The following is a 4,672-nucleotide window of genomic DNA, read 5'->3' as shown; positions in this document are numbered from 1 at the left end:
ACCCCTACCTACCCCCCCCACTCCCACTTTCCCACCCTCAAAATTCCCACCCCCTGGGGCATCCAGGCTTCATGAGGTCAAGGATCTCATCTTCCACCTATGCCCAGCAGGGCCCTCCAGTCTTACATATTCAGCTGAAGCCCTGGATCCCTCCCTAAGTGCTCCCAGGCTGGTGGTTTAGACCCTGGGAGCCGTGGTTGGTTGGTATTGTTGCTCTCCTCATGGTGCCACAAACCCTTTCAGCTCCTTCAGTCCTCACTCTAACTCCTCCATTGAGAACCCCATGATCAGTTCAATGGCTAGTTGTGAGCATCTGCCTCTGAATATGTCAGACTCTTGAAGGCCTCTGAGGAGACATCCATATCAGGCTCTTATCAGCATGCGCTTCCTGACTTCCACATCAGCATCTACCTTTGGTGACTGCACATGGGATGGATACTCAGGTGGAAAGGTCTTCAGATGGCCCCTCCTTCAGTTTCTGTCCCTCACTTTGTCTCCATATTTGCTCCCTTGAGTATTTTGTTGCTCCTTCTAAGAAGAACTGAATCACCCCCACTTGGTCTTCCTTCTTTATGAGCTTCATGTGGCCTGTGAGTTGCATCTTGGGCATTTCAAGGTTCTGGGCTAATATCCGATAATCAGTGAGTGAATACCATGTGTGTTCTTTTGTGATTGGCTTACTTCACTCAGGATTATAATTTCTAGTTCCATCCATTTACCTAGGAAAATCTCGAATTCATTGTTTTTAATAGCTGAGTAATACTCCATTGTGTAAATATACCAGATTTTTTGAATCCATTCCTCAGTTGAAGGGCATCTGGGTTCTTTCCAGCTCCTGGCTATTATAAATAAGGCTGCTATGAACATAGTTGAGCATATGTCCTTGTTATATGTTCGAGCATCTTCTGGGTATATGCCTAGGAGTGGTATAGCTGGATCCTCAGGTAATGCTATGTCCAATTTTCTGAGGAACCGCCAGACTGATTTCCAAAGTGGTTGCACCATCTTGCAGTCCCACCAACAATGGAGGAGTGTTCCTCTTTCTCCACACCCTTGCCAGCATCTACTATCACCTGAGTTTTTAATCTTAGCCATTCTGACTGGTGTGAGATGGACTCTCAGGGTTGTTTTGATTTGCATTTCCCTGATGATTAAGGATGCTGAACATTTCTTTAGGTGCTTCTCGGCCATTCGAGTTTCTTCCGTTGAAAATTCTTTGTTAAGCTCTATACCCCATTTTTTAATAGGGTAATTTGGTTGTCTGGAGTCTAATTTCTTGAGTTCTTTGTATATATTGGATATTAGCCCTCTATCAGATGAAGGATTGGTAAAGATCTTTTCCCAATTTGTTGGTTGTTGTTTTGTCCTATTGACAGTGTCCTTTGCCTTACAGAAACTTTGCAATTTTATGAAGTCCCATTTGTCAATTCTCGATCTTAGAGCATATGCCATTGGAGTTCTGTTCAGGAACTTTTCCCCTGTGCCCAAGTATTCGAGGCTCTTCCCCACCTTCTCTTCTATTAGTTTCAGTGTATCTGGTTTTATGTGGAGGTCCTTTATCCACATAGACTTGAGCTTTGTACAAGGGGATAAGAATGGATCAATTTTCATTCTTCTACATGTTGTCCTCCAGTTGAACCAGCACCATTTGTTGAAAATGCTGTCCTTTTTCCACTGGACAGTTTTAGCTCCTTTGTCAAAGATCAAGTGACCATAGGAGTGTGGGTTCATTTCTGGGTCTTCAATTCTATTCCATTGATCTTCCTGCCTGTCTCTGTACCAATACCAGGTAGTTTTTATCACTATTGCTCTGTAGTACAGCTTGAGGTCAGGGATGGTAATTCCTCCAGAAGTTCTTTTATTGTTGAGAATAGTTTTCGCTATCCTGGCTTTTTTGTTATTCCATATGAATTTGAGAATTTCCTTTTCTAACTCTGTGAAGAATTGAGTTGGGATTTTAATGGGGATTGCATTGAATCTGTAGATTGCTTTTGGCAAGATGGCCATTTTTATTATATTAATCCTGCCAATCCATGAGCATGGGAGATCTTTCCATCTTCTGAGATCTTTTTCAATTTCTTTCTTCAGGGACTTGAAGTTCTTGTCGTACAGGTCTTTCACTTGCTTGGTTAGATTCACACCAAGGTATTTCATATTATTTGCAACTATTGTGAAGGGTGTCATTTCCCTAATTTCTTTTTCAGTCTGTTTATCTTTCATGTAGAGAAAGGCTACTGATTTGTTTGAGTTGATTTTATAACCAGCCACTTTGCTGAAGTTGTTTATCAGGTTTAGGAGTTCTCTGGTGGAAGTTTGGGGGTCACTTAAGTATACTATCATATCATCTGCAAATAGCGATATTTTGACTTCTTCCTTTCCTATTTGTATCCCTTTGACTTCTTTTTGCTGTCTAATTGCTCTGGCTAAGACTTCCAGTACTATATTGAATAGGTAGGGGGAGAGTGGGCAACCTTGTCTAGTCCCTGATCTTAGTGGGATTGCTTCAAGTTTCTCTCCATTTAGCTTGATGTTGGCTACTGGTTTGCTGTAAATTGCTTTTACTATGTTTAGGTATGGGCCTTGAATTCCTGATCTTCCCAAGACTTTTATCATGAAGGCATGTTGAATTTTGTCAAATGCTTTCTCAGCATCTAGTGAGATGATCATGTGGTTTTTTTCTTTGAGTTTGTTTATATAGTGGATTACATTGATGGCTTTCTGAATATTGAACCATCCCTGCATTCCTGGGATAAAACCTACTTGATCATGATGGATGATTGTTTTGATGTGGTCTTGGATTCGGTTTGCTAGAATTTTATTGAGTATTTTTGCATCGATGTTCATAAGGGAGATTGGTCTGAAGTTCTCTTTCTTTGTCGTGTCTTTGTGGGGTTTGGGTATGAGTGTAATTGTAGCTTCATAGAACGAATTGGGTAATGTTCCTTCTGTTTCTATTTTGTGGAATAGTTTGAAGAGAATTGGTATTAGGTCTTCCTTGAAGGTCTGGTAGAATTCAGCACTAAAACCATCTGGTCCTGGGCTTTTTTTAGTGGGGAGACTTTTAATGACTGCTGCTATTTCCCTAGGGGTTATGGGACTATTTAGATGGTTTATCTGCTCCTGGTTTAACTTTGGTACCTGGTATCTGTGTAGGAAATTGTCCATTTCATCCAGGTTTTCCAGTTTTGTTGAGTATAGGCCTTTGTAGTTGGATCTGATGATTTTTTTAATTTCTTCAGTTTCTGTTGTGTTTTCAAACTGACATTGAATTCTTAATTGTTTGGCCAGTTTGTGGTAAAGGCTTGTTTTTGCTATCCCTGGATACATAGCCCCAGAGAACTTAGTAAAAATGCCCAATGCCACCTTTACTTATTCCAAAATTCCAGGAAATTCTGATGTGTACTAAAATCTGGGTCCACAGATCAGATTTAGCTTTTGCAATTATAAAAGAAAATGTGGTAGTCAAAATTACTACATTGCTGTTGTTAATGCTGTAGCTAGGGAGATCTTGGTTTGTACCATATACATTTATATATAATATATATTATGCATAATGTATAAACATTTAAATGTATATCTAGCTATATACATTATATAGATATATAGACATTAAAAAGTTTTTTTTCAGACAGACTCTCATATAACCTAGGCTGGGCTCAGACTCAGTTCTCTGCTGCCCAGTCCTGAGTACTGGGATTATAGGCATGTGACACCAATGGCTTAATGTATTCAGTATCCTATGGCATCTTTAAAATATTATATTAAGCAAGTTAGCATTGCTGAGCTGTAGTTTCTTCATTTATAAAATATTACCCATCATATAAATTGTGGGTCACAGTTGTATTGAGTACTCAGTCAGTACTGATTTGAAAACTCTATAAAACTCAAACTTAGGAGGTAAGATAGGAGCCCAAAGCAAATTTCCTTTTGAGAGAATTATGATTTTCAGTGAAAGAAAAATCAAGAATAATGCACCCACTCTAGGTTGCAACAGAAATCCTTCTAGAGGTTCCATATAACCTTGAGTGATTTCACATAATTAAAGATATTATCTGTTTTTCTTTTATTATATAGTTTTTCTTTTTTTAAAAGCCATAAAAACTTCATCCTTTGAGTGTATGAAAGGTATCCTTAACGTGGAGAAGTTACAGTGTTTTGCACTGAGATATTCTATAGACAGTGTGCTTTTTTTTAAAAAAATATATGCTTTAGATATTAAAATATTTTAAGATAGGTAGTACATTCTAATCATTCAAAATTAATAGAAGAAAATAGTGAAAAAAGTTTATCCCTGCTTTCAACTGACCAGCTACTTTTCTTAGTTTCGGGTTTATCCTTGAATTTTCCTGGTCTGAATGTACAAAAGTTGTGAATAATTATTTGCTCTTTACCACAGAAGATAATACTCCCCAGCCCACATACACACACTGGAGGTATGTGTTCAGCACTGTACTTTTTTTTAATGCTATCATTGTACTTTAGATTCTTAGATTTCTTTTTTTTTTAATAATTTATTTATTTTTTTCAAATCGTAATTTTTACTTATTCACACAGGGGTTATAAACACAAAAAGGCAGGACAAGGGGAAGGGGATGACACTGGAGCGTGGGTGTTCAGGGGGAATGCAGATATCTTTCAGAACAGGGTATCGACTGGGTGAGGGTTCAGGGGA

At 38.5% G+C, this 4,672-nt stretch overlaps 1 long non-coding RNA gene across 1 annotated transcript in view; it reads left to right on the top strand.

Moving 5' to 3' along the window:
- The window catches only part of LOC114615855, a 12,322-nt gene extending 7,889 nt beyond the window's left edge, over window positions 1–4,433 (top strand). Inside the window, exon 5 of the long non-coding RNA XR_003710532.1 lies at window positions 4,397–4,433. This is a non-coding gene — a long non-coding RNA (uncharacterized LOC114615855). The remainder of the gene's footprint in view (window positions 1–4,396) is intronic.
- The last annotated feature ends 239 nt before the right edge of the window (window positions 4,434–4,672 follow it).

Source organism: Grammomys surdaster, unplaced genomic scaffold (assembly GCF_004785775.1).
Source record: "Grammomys surdaster isolate TR1022 unplaced genomic scaffold, NIH_TR_1.0 169828, whole genome shotgun sequence".
NCBI classification, from domain to species: Eukaryota; Metazoa; Chordata; class Mammalia; order Rodentia; family Muridae; genus Grammomys; species Grammomys surdaster.
Note: the sequence above shows the minus strand (reverse complement) of the source record. Positions and strands in the feature narration are given on the sequence as shown.